Source organism: Salvelinus fontinalis, chromosome 26, assembly GCF_029448725.1.
Source record: "Salvelinus fontinalis isolate EN_2023a chromosome 26, ASM2944872v1, whole genome shotgun sequence".
Taxonomy (NCBI): domain Eukaryota; kingdom Metazoa; phylum Chordata; class Actinopteri; order Salmoniformes; family Salmonidae; genus Salvelinus; species Salvelinus fontinalis.
The window spans coordinates 12,693,908-12,718,404 of record NC_074690.1 but is presented as its reverse complement, the minus strand read 5'-3'; the positions used below and the strand labels follow the sequence as shown (position 1 = coordinate 12,718,404).

Below are 24,497 nucleotides of genomic sequence, written 5' to 3'. Positions count from 1 at the left end.
TTAACTATTTCAAGTTGTTTTGGTTTAGAAAGTGATAATTGTGTATTTTCCCCATCATATACCCAAAGTTGTACCCTTTTAATGTGTCTTTTGTTATATCCACATTGAACACTGGAGGACGGTGTTGTATAGAATGCTGCACGTGACGGGCCACTCCAAATCAATAGCAACAAATCAAGTAATCCTGTGCATTGTCCGTGTGTTACAGTTTCTCACACATAAAGTTATTAGGGTATTACATTATCAAATACAGTGAATTACCAGCACAACTCAGTTCCTGTAATGTATAGTTGTTTACGGGTAGAGATACTGTACCAATGTGCGAAGAAGACGTGTGGTTAGGGTGAAATGTCCTGATAAAGCCACCATCACCATAGAGCTATCAGACATAAAGCTATTCTTCATATCACCACAGAGCTATCAGACATAGAGCTATTCTTCATATCACCACAGAGCTATCAGACATAGAGCTATTCTTCATATCACCATAGACCTATCAGACATAGAGCTATTCTTCATATCACCATAGAGCTATCAGACATAGAGCTATTCTTCATATCACCACAGAGCTATCAGACATAGAGCTATTCTTCATATCACCATAGAGCTATCAGACATAGAGCTATTCTTCATATCACCACAGAGCTATCAGACATAGAGCTATTCTTCATATCACCATAGAGCTATCAGACATAGAGCTATTCTTCATATCACCACAGAGCTATCAGACATAGAGCTATTCTTCATATCACCATAGACCTATCAGACATAGAGCTATTCTTCATATCACCATAGACCTATCAGACATAGAGCTATTCTTCATATCACCACAGAGCTATCAGACATAGAGCTATTCTTCATATCACCATAGACCTATCAGACATAGAGCTATTCTTCATATCACCATAGAGCTATCAGACATAGAGCTATTCTTCATATCACCACAGAGCTATCAGACATAGAGCTATTCTTCATATCACCATAGACCAGAGGTTATTAAGCTTTTTCAGCTCAAGACTCAAATTAGAAATGTCCTCGAACTACCCAAATTCTATTTGCCATATATTTTTCAACTGTGCTGTGATGTTTCTCAAAAGTTCTGAACCGTTCTTTTCTCATAGATTCTACATATTGTAAATTAAAGATAAACATTTTTGCTAAGAGTATTACATTATTGATCGATTGACTATGACTTTTTAAATCACCCAGCAGTGCTATTTGCAGAGTTAGCTCCAGGTAAATGTTACAATTCTTCAGCCATTCCTGAACCTGCGACCAAAAACAAGCTACATATGGACAGTACCAAAACGATGTAATGATTCTGTCTATTCTCAGCAAAATCTGCAGAGCTGGGATGGTTGTATCCACTATATACAATTGAAGTCGGAAGTTTACAAACACTTAGGTTGGAGTCATTAACACTCGTTTTTCAACCACTCCACAAATTTATTGTTAACAAACTATAGTTTTGGCAAGTCGGTTAGGACATCTACTTTGTGCATGACACATGTCATTTTTCCAACAATTGTTTACAGACAGATTATTTCACTTATAATTCACTGTATCACAATTCCAGTGGGTCAGAAGTTTACATTTACTAAACAGCTTGGAAAATTCCAGAAAATTATGTCATGGTTTTAGAAGCTTCTGATAGGCTAATTGACATCATTTGAGTCAATTGGAGGTGTACCTGTGGATGTATATCAAGGCCTACCTTCCAACTCACTGCCTCTTTGCTTGACATCAGTGGAAAATCAAAAGAAATCAGCCAAGACATCAGAAGAAAATGGTAGACCTCCATAAGTCTGGTTCATCATTGGGAGCAATTTCCAAACGCCTGAAGGTACCACGTTCATCTGTATAAACAATAGTACGCAAGTATAAACAGCATGGGACCACACAGCCTCGTTCTGTCTCCTAGAGATGAACGTACTTTGGTGCGAAAAGTGCAAATCAATCCCAGAACAACAGCAAAGGACCTTGTGAAGATACTGGAGAAAACAGGTACAAAAGTATCTATATCCACAGTAAAACGAGTCCTATATTGACATAACCTGAAAGGCTGCTCAGCAAGGAAGAAGCCACTGCTCCAGAACCGCCATAAAAAAGCCAGACTATGGTTTGCAACTGCACATGGGGATAAAGATTGTACTTCTTGGAGAAACGTCCTCTGGTCTGATGAAACAATAATAGAACTGTTTGGCCATAATGGCCATCGTTATGTTTGAAGGAAAAAGGGGGAGGCTTGCAAGCCGAAAAACAACATCCCAACCGTGAAGGACAGGGGTGGCAGCATCATGTTGTGGGGGTGCTTTGCTGCAGGAGGGACTGGTACACTTCACAAAATAGATGGCAACATGAGGCAGGAAAATGATGTGGATATATTGAATCAACATCTCAAGACAACAGTCAGGAAGTTAAAGCTTGGTCGCAAATAGGTCTTCCAAATGGATAATGACCACAAGCATTCTTCCAAAGTTGTGGCAAAATGGCTTAAGGACAACAAAATCAAAGTATTGGAGTGGCCATCACAAAGACCTACCCTCAGTCCTATAGAAAATTTGTGGGCAGAACTGAAAAAGCGTGTGCGAGCAAGGAGGCCTACAAACCTGACTCAGTTACACCACCTCTGTCACGAGGAATGGGCCAAAATTCACCCAACTTATTGTGGGAAGCTTGTGGAAGGCTACCTGAAACGTTTGACCCAAGTTAAACAATTTAATGGCAATGCTACCAAATACTAATTGAGTGTATGTAAACTTCTGACCCACTGGGAATGTGATGAAAGAAAGAAAAGCTGAAATAAATCATTCTCTCTACTATTCTGACATTTCACATTCTTAAAATAAAGTGGTGACCCTAACTGACCTAAGACAGGGAACGTTTACTAGGATTAAATGTCAGGAATTGTGAAAACTTAGTTAGTTTAAATGTATTTGGCTAAGGTGTATGTAAACTTCTGACTTCAACTGTATAAAACATTCTATTGGTTGCAATCATTTTGTATAATAATTGAAATTGGAAAAACTCAGTTTTGAATCCAGCGTCATTTTGTGTATCAGTTCATAAACCCTACACCATGAAAAAAAAACGTTGAAATCTCTTCCCAACTATTTTGCAATCTACAGTGTATTTGGAAAGTAATCAGACCCCTTTTTTAGTTTTTCCACATGTTGTTATGTTACAACCTGTTTTTTGTTTTTTTTCTCATCATCAATCTATACACCATACCCCATAGTGACAAAGCAAAACAGGTTTTTAGAGATTTTTCCAAATGTATTTTAAAATAAACTGAAATCACATTTACATACCCTTTACTCAGTACTTTGTTGAAGCACCTTCAGCAGCGATTGAGGCCTCGAGTCTTCTTGGGTATGATGGTACAAGCTTGGCACACCTGTATTTGGGGAGTTTCTCCCATTCTTCTCTGCAGATTCTCTCAAGCTCGTTAGGTTGGATGGGGAACGTCGCTGCACAGCTATTTTCAGGTCTCGCCAGAGATGTTTGATTAGGGTTCAAGTTCAGGCTCTGGCTGGGCCACTCAAGGACATTCAGAGACTTGTCCCGAAGCCGCTCCTGCGTTGTCTTGGCTGTGTACTTAGGGTCGTTGTCCTGTTGGAAGTTGAACCTTTGCCCCAGTCTGAGGTCTGTATCTCTCTGGAGCAGGTTTTCATTAAGGATCTCTCTGTACTTTGCTCCATTCATCTTTCCCTCGATCCTGTCTCCCAGTCCTTGCAGCTGAAAAACTTCCCCACAGCATGATGCTGCCACCAACGTGCTCACCATATGGCGGGTTCCAGGTTTCCTCTAGACGTGACGCTTGCCATTCAGGCCAAAGTGTTCAATCTTGGTACCATCAGACCAGAGAATCTTGTTTCTCATGGTCAGAGTCCTTAAGGTGCCTTTTAGCAAACTCCAACCAGGCTGTCATGTGCCTTTTACTGAGGAGTGGCTTCCGTCTGTCCATTCTACCATAAAGGCCTGATTGGTAGAGTGCTGCAGAGATGGTTGTCCTTCTGGATGGTTCTCCCATCTCCACAGAGAAACTCGGGAGCTCTGCTGGAGTGACCATCGGGTTGTTGGTTACCTCCCTGACCAAGTACCTTCTCCCCCGATTTCTCAGTTTGGCCAGGTGGCCAGCTCTAGGAAGAATCTTGGTGATTCCAAACTTCTTCTATTTAAGAATGATGGAGGCCACCCTGTTCTTGGGGACTTTCAATGCTGCAGATATTTTTTGGTACCCTTACACAGATCTGTGCCTCGACACAATCCTGTCTCGGAGCTCAATGGACAATTCCTTCAACCTCATGGCTTGGTTTTTGCTCTGACATGCACTGTCAACTGTGAGACCTTATATAGACAGGTGTGTGCCTTTCCAAATCATGTCCAATCAATATCATTTACCACAGTTGGACACCAATCAAGTTGTAGAAACATCTCAAGGATGATCAATGGAAACAGGATGCACTTGAGCTCAATTTCGAGTCTCATATCAAGGGTCTGAATACTTATGTAAATAAGGTATTTCTGTATGGATTTATTTATATATAAATTAGCAAAAAAAAAATTTTTTTATGTTTTCGCTTTGTCCTTATGGGGTATTGTGTGTAATATTTAATCAATTTTAGAATAAGGCTGTAACGTAACAAAATGTGGAAAAAGGGAAGCAGTCTGATTACTTTCCGAATGCACTGTATATCGCACAACAGTCCATTTACAACTTTCTTTAACCAATTTTGGTACTTATTGCAGGGACGACAGACACGTTCCTTACTTTCTCCCCCTTCCACTTGCCTCTATAGAGCCATACTTAATAAAGGCTTTTTCCTGCCACCATTACACAGCAAAGACAGCACAGAATGCTGAATAATGTAAGGCTGACTTCAAAACCCAAAACAGGGATGAGGTTATTAATAAATCTTCTTCGGGATCGGTGTCCCATCCACGGGACGGTTGAGCTAACGTAGGCTAATGCGATTAGCATGAGGTTGTAAATAACAAGAACATTTCCCAGGACATACACATATCTGATATTGGCAGAACATACACATATCTGATATTGGCAGAAAGCTTAAATTATTGTTAATCTAACTGCACGGTCTAATTTACAGTAGCTATTACAGTGAAATAATACCATGCTATTGTTTGAGTACAGTGCACAGTTTTGAACTTGAAAAGTAATTAATTACTTCTTGAGGGCAGGGGGCAGCATTTTCACTTTCGGAAAAATAGCATGCCAAAATTCAAATGCTTGCTACTCATCCCCAGAATATAATATATGCATATTATTAGTAGATTTTGATAGCAAACACTCTGAAGTTTCTAAAACTGTTTGAATCATGTCTGTGAGAATAACTTGTGTAGCAGGCAAAACCCTGAGGACAAACCATTCAGAATTTGTATTTTTTTGATGTCACTGTCTTTTCAATTAGGTTTCTTAGAGACACCAGATTTCTAATGGACTTGCTTGCAGTTCCTACCGCTTCCACTGGATGTCACCAGTCCTTGGAAATCGGTTGAGGTTATTCCTTTGTGTAGTGAAGAAGTAGGGCTATCGTAAATGAGGGTCACATGAAGTAAATTTTTTGAGAAGAGGCACGTTACGAAAAAAGTTGCGTCAGTTTATTTTCTTTTTGTATTGAACACAGATCATCCCGTCCTCAAATTGATCGATTATTAACGTTTAAAAATACCTAACGTTGTATTACAAAAGTAGTTTGAAATATTTTGGTAAAGTTTACATGTAACTTTTGATATATTTTGTAGTGACTTGGCGAAAGTTGGAAGCTGTGTTTTTCTGGATGAAACTGTCCAAATAAATTGACATTTTGGATATATATCGACGGAATTAATCGAACAAAAGGACCATTTGTGATGTTTATGGAACATATTGGAGTGCCAACAAAAATTTTGTCAAAGGTAAGGCATGATTTATATTTTATTTCTGCGTTTTGTGTCGTGCTTGCAGTGTTGAATTATGCTACTCTCTTTGTTTACTGTTGTGCTATTATCAGATAATAGCATCTTATGCTTTCGCCGAAAAGCTTTTTTGAAATACGACATGTTGACTGGATTCACAACGAGTGTAGCTTTAATTTGGTATCTTACATGTGTGATTTAATGAAAGTTTGATTTTTATATCATGTTATTTGAATTTGGCGCGCTGTATTTTCCCTGGCTATTGGTCGGTGGGACGTTTGCGTCCCACCTGCCCCAGAGAGGTTTTAATAAACAAATTAGGCACATTTAGGCAGTCTTGATACAAACATTTTAACAGAAATGCAATGGTTCATTGGATCAGTCTAAAACGTTGCACATACACTGCTGCCATCTAGTGGCCAAAATCCAAACTGCAGCTTGGCTGGAATAATACATTATGGCAATTCTCTTGCATTTCAAAGATGATGGTACAAAGAAATATACAAAAAAACGTTTTTTTTCCCTTTGTATTATCTTTTACCAGATCTAATGTGTTATATTCTCCTACATTCCTTTCACATTTCCACAAACATACACAAAAGTTTTTCCTTTCAAATGGTATCAAGAATATGCATTTCCTTGCTTCAGGGCCTGAGCTATAGGCAGTTAGATTTGGGTATGTCATTTCAGGCGAAAATGTAAAAAAATATTGTTTTGTTTGTGACTAATTATTTGGCTACACAATAATATTATCCTAACATCATCAAATACATTGATTTGAATACAAAGGACTATTGTTCTGTGTTAACGTAATGTCTTTCATTTACAGCTTTGTTCTCATTGTCATTGTTCTCATTGACTATGCACACACTCATTCAGAGAAAACTATCCTATCCTTTAAATTCATTTAACCTACAGTACCAGTCAAAAGTTTGGACACACCTACTCATTCAAGGGTTTTCTTTATTTTTACTATTTTCTACAGTGTAGAATAATAGTGAAGACATCAAAACTATGAATTAACACATGTGGAACCATGTAGTAACCGAAAAAGTGTTAAACAAAGCAAAAAACATTTTAGACTTTTAGATTCTTCAAAGTCGCCGCCCTTTGCCTTGATGACAGCTTTGCACACTCTTGGCATTTTGACTGGTACTGTATATTACACAGAGCCCCTTTGTCTTGACACATATGGCTATCAGTGTTTTACATCACAGAGGAAATACATCATAACTCATTTAGAGTATAATACATGCCATTTAGCAGATGCCTTTATGCAAAGTGACTTTTTTTATGTACGGGTGGTCTATGGAATCAATCCCACCATCCTGACATTGCAAGTTCCATGCTCTACCAACTGAGTAAAAATGTTGATGTTATATTATACTAGTGTCACAGTTTGGAAGAAGTCAAATTTGATGGGAAAAAAACTGGAGAACGCTTCCTCAACAGTAAGACAGCACAACTTAAACTACGCTGTCTTACAAATAAACAATGCTCTGCAACAGGGTCACTGTTTGTTCACTGATCACAAAAACAAGCCAACCGTGGTTTCACTATACTACATTGTCTCATAGGAGGCGTTTACTATACTTTTTCACCAAACAACATTCCGTTTGTGTAGTTTAAACACAACTATATGCCCCAAAAAGAGTGTTGAATCGACACTTAGCAACAGCTCTTATCAGTAGGTAGAACCTTCCAAACATGTTTATAATATGTGTTTTTCATATTGAATCATTGTTGAACCATCCATATCACAGCAAATATAACTTCTAATAAAGGATGTGCCCTACAACACCTCAACATCTTTGAACAAAGTACAGTTTCTCATATAATTAAGTAGTTTTACTTTGCCTACTCACAGGAAGGTTCACTGGTCTGTCTGTGAGCTTGCTTCATTGCGCTCCAAGTACAGTCGGCATGTCCTGTGTGGGAGGTTCTCGATAATAAGAGGTGCCCGAAATTCATTGTCCACTCTGCTGAAGGGAAAAATATTTCGCCTTTGACATATTGTAACTGTTCGGGCAAGCTGGACTCCTGCCCCTAGTTATCATTTTTACATTCCGTTTTTCCTCGACGTTTTGCTATTTTGTACGAGGCAATTATTATTTACGGATTGGCAACCTCACTGATACTTGGGGTATTTTCTTCCGTGAAAAGAGTAGTCTATGGAGTAGGGACCCCTCCGCGAGTTAGGTTTTTTTTATCTAGAAAAAGCGCACGGAATACTTTGCCTCAAATGCAGCTCTGATATTATAAAAACATATATATATATATATATATATATATATATATATATATATATATATATTAGAAAACACGAGTCAAGGTAAGATGATGTACGTTATTTTCTAAAATGATTATCCAGCATATCTGGTAGGTCTATGAAGGCTATGTCAAAAATGTACGCTACTGAAATATCCAAGAGATTCGACAAAGGGGATGGGGAATGGGCTGGGTAACTTTGGGTGGGGATAGCGGCAGTCGGACAGGGCTACGCGAAACCGATTAACTTTGTAAATTCTCTCGTATTAAATAGGCCTACATTGACGTTCCTATATTGTCCAGCCGTAGGCAATTAATGGCAATTTGACGCATTTTGGTTGGTATACTTTGTATTTGTTTGTCCCCCATTTTATTCCACTGTCTGTTGGCTACTTTCTATAACAGCGTAGGCCTTCCTTCCTTCCTACCATAAATTAAGTTTTCTTTGACATGTTTCAGAGGCTGAAAGTTAGTTAGGTTAGTCTACTCTTAAATCTAGGCCCTATTACATGATGTAATTTGGTGATTTTGAAGGGGATATATTGTATCAAGAATTGTTACAGCCTATATTGGGCTCCGGAGTGGCCATACTTCGAGTGTGTCTCCCTGGGGTAGCCTAAAATGTACCATGTCAATCAATATGTGTTAGTTTATGTACAGTATACATAGATTTCTAATGTAATCGCACAGATGCTTAAATGGCAGGTTGTTTCATTGAGCTAGACTTTTGCATGGGAGTGTCTCACAGCACTCATTGATATACAGTGGGGCAAAAAAGTATTTAGTCAGCCACCAATTGTGCAAGTTCTCCCACTTAAAAAGATGAGAGAGGCCTGTAATTTTCATCATAGGTACACTTCAATAATGACAGACAAAATGAAAAATAAAATCCAGAAAATGACATTGTAGGATTTTTTATTAATTTATTTGCAAATTATGGTGGAAAATAAGTATTTGGTCACCTACAAACAAGCAAGATTTCTGGCTCTCACAGACCTGTAACTTTTTCTTTAAGAGGCTCCTCTGTCCTCCACTCGTTACCTGTATTAATGGCACCTGTTTGAACGTGTTATCAGTATAAAAGACACCTGTCCACAACCTCAAACAGTCACACTCCAAACTCCACTATGGCCAAGACCAAAGAGCTGTCAAAGGACACCCGAAACAAAATTGTAGACCTGCACCAGGCTGGGAAGACTGAATCTGCAATAGGTAAGCAGCTTAGGTTGAAGAAATCAACTGTGGGAGCAATTATTAGGAAATGGAAGACATACAAGACCACTGATAATCTCCCTCGATCTGGGGCTCCACGCAAGATCTCACCGCGTGGGGTCAAAATGATCACAAGAACGGTGAGCAAAAATCCCAGAACCACACGGGGGGACCTAGTGAATGACCTGCAGAGAGCTGGGACCAAAGTAACAAAGCCTACCATCAGTAACACACTACGCCGCCAGCGACTCAAATCCTGCAGTGCCAAACGTGTCCCCCTGCTTAAGCCAGTACATGTCCTGGCCCGTCTGAAGTTTACGAGAGAGCATTTGGATGATCCAGAAGAAGATTAGGAGAATGTCATATGGTCAGATAAAACCAAAATATAACTTTTTGGTAAAAACTCAACTCGTCGTGTTTGGAGGACAAAGAATGCTGAGTTGCATCCAAAGAACACCATACCTACTGTGAAGCATGGGGGTGGAAACGTCATGCTTTGGGGCTGTTTTTCTGCAAAGGGACCAGGACGACCGATCCGTGTAAAGGAAAGAATGAAGGGACCATGTATCGTGAGATTTTGAGTGAAAACCTCCTTCCATCAGCAAGGGCATTTAAGATGAAACGTGGCTGGGTCTTTCAGCATGACAATGATCCCAAACACACCGCCCGGGCAACGAAGGAGTGGCTTCGTAAGAAGCATTTCAAGGTCCTGGAGTGGCCTAGCCAGTCTCCAGATCTCAACCCCATGGAAAATCTTTGGAGGGAGTTGAAAGTCTGTGTTGCCCAGCAACAGCCCCAAAACATCACTGCTCTAGAGGAGATCTGCATGGAGGAATGGGCCAAAATACCAGCAACAGTGTGTGAAAACCTTGTGAAGACTTACAGAAAATGTTTGACCTCTGTCATTGCCAACAAAGGGTATATAACAAAGTATTGAGATAAACTTTTGTTATTGACCAAATACTTATTTTCCACCATAATTTGCAAATAAATTCATAAAAAATCCTACAATGTGATTTTCTGGATTTTCTTTTCTCATTTTGTCTGTCATAGTTGAAGTGTACCTATTATGAAAATTACAGGCCTCTCTCATCTTTTTAAGTGGGAGAACTTGCACAATTGGTGGCTGACTAAATACTTTTTTGCCCCACTGTGTATATTGTCACGGTTGTCGTAAGAATGGGACCAAGGCGCAGCGGATATTGAGTTCCACATATTTATTCCAAAGTGAAAAGTATGCCAAAAAGAAATAAATCAAATAAACGAACAACGGAACGTGACTACGTGGTGCACATGCACAATTACAAAATAATATCCCACAAACACAGGTGGGGAAAATAGCTACTTAAATATGATCCCCAATTAGAGACAACGATTACCAGCTGCCTCTAATTGGGAATCATACAAAACACCAACATAGAAAAAATAAAATAGAACACAACATATAAAGAATAAACTAGAATACCCTCTAGTCACGCCCTGACCTACTACACCATAGAGAAACAATGGTTCTCTATAGTCAGGGCGTGACATATATATATATATATATATTATAAATATTTTATTTTTTATTATTTAACCTTTATTTAACTAGGCAAGTCAGCTGCAACAAATTCTTATTTACAATGACGGCCTACCCTGGCCAAACCCAGACGAGGCTGGGCCAATTGTGCGCCGCCTTATGGGACTCCCAATCACGGCCAGTTGTGATACAGCCTTGAATCGAACCAGGGTCTGTAGTGACGCCTCTAGCACTGAGATGCAGTACCTTATTTACATACGTATTCAGACCCTTTGCAATTAGACTCAAAATTGAGCTCAAGTGCATCCTGTTTCCATTGAGCATCCTTGAGATGTTTCTACAACTTGATTGGTAAATTCAAATGATTGGACATGGTTTGGAAATGCACACACCAGTCTATATAAGGTCCCACAGTTGACAGTCCATGTCAGAGCAAAAACCAAGCCATGAGGTCGAAGGAATTGTCCGTAGAGTTCGGTGACAGGATTGTGTCGAGGCACAGATCTGGGGAAGGGTACCAACAGTTTTTTTGCAGCATTGTAGGACCCCAAGAGCACACTGACCTCCATCATTCTTAAATAGAAGAAGTTTGGAATCACTAAGACTCTTCCTAGAGCTGGGCGCTCGGCCAAATGGAGCAATCGGGGGAGAAGGGCCTTGGTCAGGGAGGTGACCAAGAACCTGATGTTCTCTGACAGAGCTCCAGTGTTCCTCTGTGGAGATGGGAGAACCTTCCAGAAGGACAACCATCTCTGCAGCACTCCACCAATCAGGCATTTATGGTAGAGTGGCCAGACAGAAGCTACTCCTCAGTAAAGACACATGACAGCCCGCTTGGAGTTTGCCAAAAAAGGCACCTAAAGGACTCTCAGACCATGAGAAACAATATTCTCTGGTCTGATGAAACCAAGATTGAACAAGCTTGTAGCGTCATACCCAAGAAGACTCAAGGCTGTAATCGCTACCAAAGGTGCTTCAACAAACTATTAAAGGGTCTGAATACTTATGTAAATGTGATATTTCAGTTTTTAATTGTTATAAATGTCCAAAAATGTATAAAAAACTGTTTTTGCTTGGTCGTTATGGATTGTTGTGTGTAGATTGATGAGGGGAAAAAACAATTAAATCCATTTTAGAATAAGGCTGAAACGTAACAAAATGTGGAAAAAGTGAACGGTCTGAATACTTTACGAATGCACTGTAGATTGCAAAATATTTGGGAAGAGATTATCGATGCACCGATTGCATGGCGTTCAGCTCCAACCAAATTCAAGGCGCAGAATGATTTGTTGATCTGCTGTGTAAGAAAGCACTGCCACCAATCCTGATAGCAAGCGTGGCACAGACACACACACACACACACACACACACACACACACACACACACACACACACACACACACACACACACACACACACACACACACACACACACACACACACACACACACAGGTTCAGTGACTTCAGAGGCTTGTTAATAGCACACAGAGAAGAAGTGGTGTTGTTGGGCTGACCCAATCAGTCACTTCCCCTAGTTACATTGTTATGACTTAACAGCGCCATTATCACTGGGCTGGCCTAGGACAGTGTCCCAAATGGCCCCCTATTCCCTTTATAGCACACTACTTAAAAAGTAATGCACTAGGGCTCTGGTCAAAAGTAGCGCACTATAAGGGAGAAGGGTACCATTTGGGACGCTAGACTAGGAGTGTCCAGATAATATCATACTGTAGTCATGGGGTCATAGACCTATTACTATATGAAGCATCTCAAAGTAGGAGTGCTGATCTAGGATCAGGTCCTCCCCTGCCATGTAATGGTCTTCATTGTGATCTAAAAGCCGAAACGTATCCTAAGTCAGCACTCCTACTCTGAGACGCTTGACACATACGAACCCCCCCCCCCCCCCCTTAGTTGTCCGACTGATTCAACAGATGACTGACTATGCCTTTCAGATTTCCCAGTCACATTTCAAGCTAGACCCCCAGGCCTGGCAGTGTTGTCTGAATTGAGTGGGCCTAGACTCTTCATGGGGGAAATTCTTATGAGTCATGGATACTGCGTTTCATGGGTCGAGGTCTGGATCTGGAACAAGGGCCTATTAAGTTGGAATGTATTGTCTCATTCTCTGAGTATGATCTAGATCAGCCCCCACCCCCATCTCCATTTCTGAGAGCAGTTACACGTTTTGTGTTAAAAGGAGGCTTTTTGTATCAAGCGTCTCAGAGTAGGAGCGATGATCTAGGATCAGTTTAGCCTTTTTGATCACAGTCAATGAGATTTCATGAACAGGGGGAGACCTGATCCTTGATCAGCACTGCTTTACAGCTCATATCATCTCAAGAAGGCAGCTCTCATTCACACGATTGAGTAGCCTACTGACTAGTAGCTCGATAGATGCCCCCTGTTAAACAGTACCACATACAAATGAACTGGATTAAGAAGGAATTCCTCAGTTTAGGTTGGGTTTCCTCAATATTCCCGTGTACTCACCGGTACAACTGAATGCTCTTCCTGATCCATCCACACAGTGCTGTTAAGAGAGCACAGCGTGCACAGCAGTTTAATTAAGGAAATGGATTCATTCACTGCCCTGCTGCTAGGAGAGCTAATGGACAGAGGGAGCGGGGAGTGGACTGTAACACAGGCAGTGGGGATTGGGTGTCCGTTCACCTTACTTAGACTGCTAACTCAGCACAATTAAAGATGCAAACATATTTTGTGTGGTTATCATTCATAGCAACCATTCATGCATTAAAAGTGTTGAGATAATCTATAGACTCAAAAGCACGTACACAATAATTGCTCCCACGTTTATTTAACACGCTAATCTTCATAATGATTACCATCAAAGGTACTCATTTTGTACTCCTTCCTATTTGTATGCACCGTGCAGTCCAAGGTGGTCCATCGACGATAACATTTTTATGTGGTTAACCAGCGTCGTAGAAGTAACAGCGAGGTGAGTGAGGCCGTGAGAAAATCCATGCAGGTGTGGTCTCTGTTCGTTACAGTCAGGTTCAAGTGGCTACATCACCAGATCAAAGTGTTAGCTTGTTTAGGTACCACTTAGCACTAAAATGAAACATCCCATAAACACAACCAACTGACTCAGTGAATAGGTGTTAGGTCTTGTACTTTCTCCCCCTCTCTAAACAGGTTTGTGTTATTCATTTTGTTTATGAAGTAATGTTAAAAAAGTCAGAGCAGAAGATCTCTGCTTGCTTTTTGACTGCGAAAGTGATGTTGACTCAGAAAAGGTTGGTGACCACTGGCTTAGAGGATTGAGTCACCTCTAGTGTCCTCTCTGGGCTCTGTTTAAGACCATAGAAAACCATTTGTCTGGTCAGTGGTAGACTGTGGTAATATAATGTAGATTTTTCTTTTGAGTACGGTTTTCATTGCAGTGAGCTGTGGTTGTCTTACCTACCTTAGTTGAATACACTGACTGTAAGTCACTGTGGATAAGAGTGTCTGCTGAATGACCAGAATGTTATTGTGACGTTATTTACCTGCTAACGTAGGTCTTCAGTAGGCCTTATATTTTGCACTGACCTTCTGTAAAGGATTGTTCCTTTTCGCTTGTTGAACCTTACCATAAAAAGCCATGATTCGCCAGAGTTTATTCACACTAATATAAATATTAGGCTCTTAAAACATACCATGTTGCAAAACATACCAGCTCCAACGTATAAGAAACATCACCTAGAATTCCCTGAAATTCTTTGAGGTTTTAGTTTTTTTCACAATAGTAGTGGTAGTAATATGACAATTCAAGCAAATTGTAGCTGCCAAGGGCTTGGAGTGACTGTTTTTGTCACTTCATTATTCAATGTTTTTAATTAATTTCACTGCATCAGAGATGTCATACAGAGACATTTCGACTTTACAGACTTCTTCAGTGTGTCTTTTAATTCAAAACAGCATTTGTAAAGAACTACAGATGAGTAGGAGGTTCTTCTATTCAGGGTTGCCACTCATCTGCCAATCAGGGATGTAGATTTTCTGGTTTTCCGGTTTACAAATGAGTCACAAAGGAATACAAAATTATAGGGTATGGGAGCAGGCACGAAGAGCAACTCACATATCAACCGCCCCAGGTGTCCGCTCACCTAAATACATCATATCAATTAATGTGATAGCCCACCACAAAGCACATCAGCCGCAGCCTTTGTGGTGGGCTATCTCATGAATTGATATGATGTATTTGGATGAGTGGACACCTGGGGCGGTTGATTTGTAAGTTGCCCTTCGAGTTGGTCCCCCCTTTGCTGCTATAAACAGCCTCCACTCTTCTGGGAAGGCTTTCCTCTAGATGTTGGAACATTGCTGCGGGGACTTAATTAATAAGTAGACATATATGCAAATTATTAAATCCTTCCAATAGAAATTTAAAAAACAATTTTAGTTACAAATTGAAATGTAATTAAATGAGTAGACTTCACATGGGATGATTTCACTGAACAACTAAAGAAAGGGAATATTGAATGATCCCCAATGATCCATCGCATCTCCCAAAATGTTTTCAACATACATCTGTAAAATGATAGTCTAGAAACTAAAGCTTTGGTTGTCTTCCCCTCAGGCTTCCATGTCTTCTCCTTGGACCTCCTCAATGTCCACCACTTGAACATCAGACTCTGAGGGCTCATCTTCACTGTCACTTTCCACCCTTGTTGGGATAGCTCGTTGTCAGGCTCAAAAAGCCTCAAATTTGACCGGATGGCCACCAACCCTTGTATTGGTCAGCCTGTTACGTGCTTTGGTGTGTGTGTTCCCAAACAAGGACCAGTTGCGCTCTGAGGCGGCTGATGTTGGTGGGATTTGGAGGATGATGGAGGCAACAGGGGAAAGAGCCTCAGATCCACAAAGTCCCTTCCAGCAGGTGGCTGATGAGATTTGTTGGCACGACTGCCATATTGCATCTCCATCCCAAAGCCCTTGCTTTAAAAGTGTACTTCGCCAGACTGCCAAGAACCTTGCCCTCATCCAGGCCAAGGTGGCGAGACACGGTAGTGATGACACCATAGGCCTTGTTGATCTCTGCATCAGACAGGATGCTCTTGCCAACATACTTGGGGTCCAACATGTATGCTGCGGTGTGTATGGGCTTCAGGCAGAAGTCTTCACGCTTTTTGATGTATTTCAGAACTGCAATTACTTCTGCTTGGAGCAACAGTAAAGTGGGCAGGGCAGTACGGATTTCTTCTCTTACATCTGCAAGCAGAGTCTGAACATCAGACAGGATGGTATTGTCTACTTCAATCCGTGCAATGGCTACTGCTATAGGTTTCAGGAGTTTCAGGCTGCTTACCACTCTCTCCCAAAATGCATCATCCAGGAGGATCCTCTTGAAGGGGCTGTCCATATCAGCAGATTGTGATATGGCCATTTCTTGGGGAGACTCCTTCCCCTCCAGGAGATTGTCAAACATGATGACAACACCACCCCAATAGGTGTTGCTAGGCAGCTTCAATGTGGTGCTCTTATTCTTCTCACTTTGCTTGGTGAGGTAGATTGCTGCTATAACTTGATGACCCTTCACATACCTAACCATTTCCTTGGCTCTCTTGTAGAGTGTATCCATTGTTTTCAGTGCCATGATGTCCTTGAGCAGCAGACTCACTGCATGAGCAGTACAGCCAATGGTTGTGATGTGAAGGTAGGACTCCTCTACTTTAGACCAAGCATTCATGTTCGCAGCATTGTCTGTCACCAGTGCAAATACCTTCTGTGGTCCAAGGTCATTGATGACTGCCTTCAGCTCATCTGCAATGTAGAGACCAGTGTGTCTGTTGTCCCTTGTGTCTGTGCTCTTGTAGAAAACTGGTTGAGGGGTGGAGATTATGTAGTTAATTATTCCTTGCCCACGAACATTCAACCATCCATCAGAGATGATTGCAGTACAGTCTGCTTTCTCTATGATTTGCTTGACCTTCACTTAAACTCTGTTGAACTCTGCATCTAGAAAATGAGTAGATAAATCATGTCTGGTTGGAGGGGTGTATGCTGGGTGAAGAACATTCAGAAATCTCTTCCGATGCACATTGCCTGTGAGCATCAGAGGTGAACCAGTTGCATACACAGCTCGAGCAAGACATTCTGCATTTCTCTGACTTCATTCCTCCATTGAGTCAAAAAACTTCTGATTCCAGGAGGACCATGAGCTGTTGCCATAGGCGGAAATCCCAGGGGGGACGGGGGACACACGACCCCCCCATCCTGGGGAAAATATGATTTGTCCCCCCCAATATATCACTGTAAACATAACTATGTAATTTCAATAATATTAATAATACGCAAGGAAAGCACTTGTACTGATTATAGACACTTAATAGCGCGTTTTTAAATTTCACAAGATTGCGACCCCCCCACCCTTTGCCTCACAATGGTTTGATCCACTGCCAGTTCTTTAGCTGGCAAGGTAATAGAGGGCTCGAATCTACTGTCCGAAAGGCACTCAATGTACGTAACTGACGTGAGGTAATCCAGTCAATCGCGCCTTAGCAATGTATATATTTTTTTCATGTTGCAGGGTTCACACACTAGCTGAATTTGCAGAGCTAGCGCGCAAACTAAAGCAAACATTAACTATCAAGCTAGCTAGTACCTATTCCATTTATGTGGCGTCGTCAAAGATGGAATATTTGCTATCGTCAGTTTATTCCAAGATTAGCATGCAGCTGTAGTGCTTCAAAGTCCCTGTGATAAGGTTAGCGATAAACTGAAGTCCAAACTGAACAAAACTACACTCTCTTATACCATTGTCTTAAATATATTTAATGGTCTCGTTGCAAAAGCTAAATTGTCGCTAGTGAATTTTTTATTTTTTTCACCTTTAACCAGGTAGCAAAGATTATAGCAAACACCACAGAAACGGAATTGGTGCTCGCTAGCTTTGCAAATTCAGCTATTGTTGGAAGCCTGCCAATATGAAACAAACTATGTTAAAATTTCAAAACGTTGCAGCATGTGTTGTGTGTGTGCAGCTAGACCGGTCAGCCAGCCAGCCAGGTAGAAAAATGTCAGAAAAAAGTAAAAAGACGGACATCAGAGTATTTTTCAGTACACCAAAACGCAAAGTAAGAACTCTAGTAGCCTAATATCTCAAAGACCAGTTGATAAAATGTTCATAAGAAAGAAGTGAAATGCTAATGGAAATATTTCACAATGATGTCATTAGGCAGAGCAGGCAACAGATGGCACACAGACAGCAGAGCTGGGGACAGATATGCAGGGACAGACTGGCAGAGACAGGGAGTCTCGGGTAAGTTTGTTGAGTCTTTGTTTGGCAACATTATGAAAGGTTCTCCATTTTTTTGATTTGTAAAATAGGGACACAATTGGAAAATGCCATGAATACCCCCACTCTCAATTTAAACTGGTGACTGAACCAAGATTTGTTTAAGGCAATGGTATTGCTGTTGTGATTAATTGTGTAGTTTTGGGTACCGGTAGTTAGGAGTACAGCAAACACCTTATTTCTTTTCTAGGAGACAGACTGTGAGTCAGTGAGGGTGGTGAAAGGGAAAGAGCCAAGGAGAGAGACTTGAGGACAGTGTCACAGCCACGGCAGGACCAGGTGTCACCCTTGTTGCCAGCAGCACCAGTATAGGGGACAGTGGCACAGCATCGTCCAGTTACCTCAGTGATGACACAAAACCATATCAGCCACACCCACAATTTATAGAACCGCAAACTCTTGCAAACGTTTCAAGAGAGAGGAACACTGCACTGATAAGGAACATTGCTATAACTATTATTATTAGTAGTATTATAATGATTTAAACAAGTTGGGACAACCCTTCAGTTAACTACTGTACCTAACAATTATCCAGTAGTAGTGATTATGGTCCCTCAATATACATTTAACATATTACAACATAGTCTATGTGTTACAGCACTACTTTTGGTGTCCCCCTCAGGAATTGCTCCTGAGAAAATTTCATGTAATTGTCCCCTCCAAGGTTGATATCAGATTTTCGCCCCTGGCTGTTGCTATCGATAAGATGTCTGATTCATCATTTTCACACTGAATAAAAGTAGAGGGAATTTTGTCAGAGGTTGCTTGTTGTGAGCGCTGAGGGAACTTTATACACTTGGCCAGATGATTCTGCACCTTTGTTGCATTCTTCAAATATGATTTTATCACAGTATTTGCAAATGTACACAGCTTTTCCTTCAACATTAACTGCAGTGAAATGTCTCCACACATCTGATAGTGCCCGTGGCATTCTCCTGTAAAGATGAGAAAAAAACAAGTAAAAATAAAATACAATTCCATGTACAGATAAATAGTTAAGCAATTAGATTAAACAACTACTTTGTAAGATAAATGTTTTAAAATGAAACATATATTGAAATAGGGGAATTAACACTCCTCAGTTAGCAGGCTCAAGCAAATGGTAGCTGTAACGGCTTTCCTCCTCCTCTTCATCAGAAGAGGAGGAGCAGGGATCGAACCAAAATGCAGCTGAGTTTGTGGACATGATTTATTAAAGAAAAAACACGAACTTGACTAATAAACTAACAAAACAAATAAACGGTGTAGACAGATCTGAACGACGGACTCACATAACACACGAGAACGCACGAACAGGGAAAAAAGCCTACGCATAAAAAACACTGAACAAACAAACCGAAACCAGTCCCGTGTGGCGTAACGACATACACAAACACAGGAGACAATCACCCACAACGAACAGTGTGAAAACACCTACCTAAATATGACTCTTAATTAGAGGAACGCCAAACACCTGCCTCTAATTAAGAGCCATACCAGGCAACCCATAAACCAACATAGAAACAGAAAACATAGAATGCCCACCCAAACTCACGTCCTGACCAACTAACACATATAACAAACTAACAGAAATAGGTCAGGAACGTGACATAACCCCCCCCCCCCCATAAGGTGCGAACTCTGGGCGCACCAGCACAAAGTCTAGGGGAGGGTCTGGGTGGGCATCTGACCACGGTGGTGGCTCAGGCTCCGGGCGAGGTCCCCACCCCACCATAGTCAATCCCAGCTTCCATCTCCCCCTAAGAATGTCCACCCTCATCTTACCCCCACAAAATCCTCTTGGTAACATCAACGACAGGGGCAGCACCGGGACAGAGGGATAGATCAAGACAGAGGGATAGCTCAAGACAGAGGGATAGATCAGGATATAGAGGTAGCTCAGGATAGAGAGGGAGATCAGGATAGAGGGGCAACTCCGGACTGAAAGGCAGCTCCGGACAGAGAGACAGCTCTGGACTGAGGGGCAGTTCTGGGTAAATAGCCGCTCCGGGCTAAGGGACAGCTCATGACTGGCTAACGGCTCTGGACGCTCATGGCTGACTGACGGCTCTCGACGCTCATGGCTGGCTGACGGCTCTCGACGCTCATGGCTGGCTGACGGCTCTCGACGCTCATGGCTGGCTGACGGCTCTCGACGCTCATGGCTCGCTGACGGCTCTGGACGCTCATGGCTCGCTGACGGCTCTGGACGCTCATGGCTGGCTGAAGGCTCTGGACGCTCATGGCTCACTGATGGCTCTGGCAGATCCTGTCTGGTTGGCGGCTCTGGCAGATCCTGTCTGGTTGGCGGCTCTGGCAGATCCTGTCTGGTTGGCGGCTCTGGCAGATCCTGTCTGGTTGGCGGCTCTGGCAGATCCTGACTGATAACTGGCTCTAGCGGCTCCTGACTGACTATCGGCTCTGACGGCTCGGGACAGACGGCGGCTCTAATGGCTCAGGACAGACGGATGGCTCAGACGGCGCTGGGGAGACGGATGGCTCAGACGGCGCTGGGGAGACGGATGGCTCAGACGGCGCTGGGCAGACGGATGGCTCAGATGGCGCTGGGGAGACGGATGGCTCAGATGGCGCTGCGGAGACGGATGGCTCAGACTGCACCTGTCTAGCGGAAGGCTCTGGCTGCTCCTGTCTGGCGGAAGGCTCTGTAGGCTCATGGCAGACGGGCAGCTTTGCAGGCTCATGGCAGACAGGCAGTTCATGCGCCGTTGGGCAGACGGCAGACTCTGGCCGGCTGAGACGCACTGTAGGCTTGGTGCGTGGTGCTGTAACTGGAGGCACCTGACTGAGGACACGCACTTCAAGCCTAGTGCGGGGAGCAGGGACAGGACACACTGACCTCTCGAAGCGCACTATATTCCTGGTGCGTGGTACCGGACTGAGGGCACGCACCTCAGGACGAGTGCGGGGAGAAACAGTGTGCACAGGACTTAGGAGACACACATGTGGCTTAGTGCGCGGTGCCGGAACTGGAGGCACTAGGCTGGAGACACGCACCATAGGGAGAGTGCGTGGAGGAGGCACAAGGCTCTGAAAACGCACTGGAAGCCTGGTGCGTGGTGTAGGTACTGGTGGTACTGGGCTGGGGCGGGGAGGTAGTGCCGGAAATACCGGACCGTGAAGGCGTACTGGCTCCCTTGAGCACCGAGCCTGCCCAACCTTACCTGGTTGAATGCTCCCCGTCGCCCGACCAGTGCGGGGAGGTGGAATAACTCGCACCGGGCTATGTAGGCGAACCGGGGACACCATGCGTAAGGCTGGTGCCATGTAAGCCGACCCGAGGAGACGCACTGGAGACCAGACGCGTTGAGCCGGCCTCATGACACCTGGCTCAATGCCCAATCTAGCCCTACCAGTGCGGGGAGGTGGAATAACCCGCACTGGGCTATGCACTCGTACAGGAGACACCGTGCGCTCTACTGCGTAACACGGCGCCTGCCCGTACTCCCGCTCTCCACGGTAAGCCTGGGAAGTGGGCGCAGGTCTCCTACCTGCCCTTGGCCCACTACCTCTTAGCCCCCCACCAAGAAATGTTTGGGGTCTCCTCTCGGGCTTCCAGCCACGTCTCCTTGCTGCCTCCTCATACCACCGCCTCTCTGCTTTCGCTGCCTCCAGCTCAGCTTTGGGACGGCGATACTCTCCCGGCTGTGCCCATGGACCTCTCCCGTCCAATATTTCCTCCCAAGTCCATGATCCCTGTGTATAATCCTGCTTGAACTCGCGCCGCTTGGTTCTGGATCGGTGGGTGATTCTGTAACGGCTTTCCTCCTCCTCTTCATCAGAAGAGGAGGAGCAGGGATCGAACCTAAATGCAGCTGAGTTTGTGGACATGATTTATTAAAGAAAAAACACGAACTTGACTAATAAACTAACAAAACAAATAAACGGTGTAGACAGATCTGAACGACGGACTCACATAACACATGAGAACGCACGAACAGGGAAAAAAGCCTACACATAAAAAACACTGAACAAACAAACCGAAACCAGTCCCGTGTGGCGTAATGACATACACAAACACAGGAGACAATCACCCACAACTAACACTGTGAAAACACCTACCTAAATATGACTCTTAGTTAGAGGAACGCCAAACACCTGCCTCTAATTAAGAGCCATACCAGGCAACCCATAAACCAACATAGAAACAGAAAACATAGAATGCCCACCCAAACTCACGTCCTGACCAACTAACACATATAACAAACTAACAGAAATAGGTCAGGAACGTGACAGTAGCAAAAACTAACTAGCAGAAGTTGTTAACAAGTTAGAAATTATTTAAACACACTTTGCTGTAGGCTGCTATTTACTAGTTAACAAAAAATCATGTATGTCATATATATTCATCCCACCCAGTATTGTAATTAAAACTTACCAGAAAGCATGTAGTCCTTGGCTCAGACAGTGTAGTAGTGTGGGCTCAATAGCATCTCATTAGTGTGTAAGATCTTGAGAATCAGCTGTACTGTACATGTGATGGAAGAATGCACTGTGCATGCAGAGGGTTGTAATTCCATTGAATTGGGGATAGTTTAACCAAAATATGCCACAAGACCTAGAATTGCCTTGTGTATCCCACAAAAAAAAGGTTCACTGTTTTAAGCTAACTGTTTGGATGAATTTAAGCTAAATTCTCCAAATTCCCATGCTTAACTTCCCATGGATAATTTCCGGAAATTTCCGGAAATTTCCGACCCTTTGCAACCCTAGTAGCAACACAACATAGCATCAGCACATGGTAGCAGCACAAAACATGGTACAAACATGATTGGGCACAGACAACAGCACAAAGGGCAAGAAGGTAGAGACAATACATCACACAAAGCAGCCACAACTGTCAGTAAGAGTGTCCATGATTTAGTCTTTGAATGAAGAGATTGAGATAAAACTGTCCAGTTTGAGTGTTTGTTACAGCTCGTACCAGTCGCTAGCTGCAGTGAACTGAAAAGAGGAGCGACCCAGGGATGTGTGTGCTTTGGGGACCTTTAACAGAATGTGACTGGCAGAACGGGTGTTGTACGTGGAGGATGAGGGCTGCAATAGATATATCAGATAGGGGGGAGTGAGGCCTAGGAGAGTTTTATAAATATGCATCAACCAGCGGGCGGGAGCATTGGTGGCAAATCTGATGGCCAAATCCGTCTTCTGCCCCCCCCCCCCTTAAAAGATTTAGATGCACTATTGTAAAGTGGCTGTTCCACTGGATGTCATTAGGTGAATGCACCAATTTGTAAGTCGCTCTGGATAAGAGCGTCTGCTAAATGACTTAAATGTAAATGTAAATGTAAAGAACATATAGGCGCTCGAGAGCACCCTTACCTGCTGATCTATAAATTATGTCTCCGTGATCTAGCATGGGTAGGATGGTCATCTGAATCAGGGTTAGTTTGGCAGCTGAGGTGAAAGAGTAGCGATTACGATAGAGGAAATCAAGTTTAGATTTAACTTTAGCCTGCAGCTTTGATATGTGCTGAGAGAAGGACAGTGTACCATCTAGCCATATTCCCAAGTATATATACTCCCCTGTGGGGAGAGGCTACCCTCTCAATCCACATCAAGATGGTTTAAACTATAAAAACATTGACAGAATGTTGCTCAATTGGCGGAATTGTTTCTTATTGCTAAATTCTGCATACCAGTTCTAGCATGCTCTCCAGTGTGGATTCGTTTAGGCTACATGAGAAGGATGGGTCTATATGTGGTGCTATCTGCTGTTATCATTGCAGAGGTTAACGTGCATGTTTTAGTTCTCTGGGCTCTGTTTCACCAGAGATATCCCCTCTCTCCAACGGTCGATCTGAGCCTCATGGGGAGTTGACCTAGACTGCTCTAGGGATGCGTCCCAAATGGCACCCTATTTCCTACATAGTGCACTACTTTTGACATTGGCCCTGGTCAAAAATAGTGTACTATATAGGGAATCTATACAAGATGATACCCTGAGCTGTAAACAAAGATACTGTTCAGGAAGTTTGGGAGGAGTCTAGATTATTAGAGGGACTGGAATTGCTGCCTTTGGGTTGGATCATGTTTAACTGTCAATTTCATTAGTGCACATCAAACTATAGCAAAACTTTTTGCAATGGAAAAATAATTTCAGGGAGATCCCTTTCTCAGTCCATTTTCTTCTGTTTGGTGTCTACTATTGAATATGACCCTGATGTCTCCCTTTTGGATTTCGTATTTTATCAAAGCAGCAGCTATTCTTCCTAGGGTCCGCATAAAACATGACATAATATCTAGATAACATTTAAAGGGAAATGGAAACACTA

The 24,497-nt window shown here is 42.6% G+C and overlaps 1 protein-coding gene across 1 annotated transcript in view; it reads left to right on the top strand.

Moving 5' to 3' along the window:
* Nucleotides 1-7,849: 7,849 nt before the first annotated feature.
* LOC129823657 (integrin beta-1-like) overlaps nt 7,850-24,497 on the top strand; it is a 54,135-nt gene continuing 37,487 nt past the window's right edge. Inside the window, exon 1 of the mRNA XM_055882538.1 lies at nt 7,850-8,251. The gene's annotated coding sequence lies outside the window, so the exon portion shown is untranslated. The remainder of the gene's footprint in view (nt 8,252-24,497) is intronic.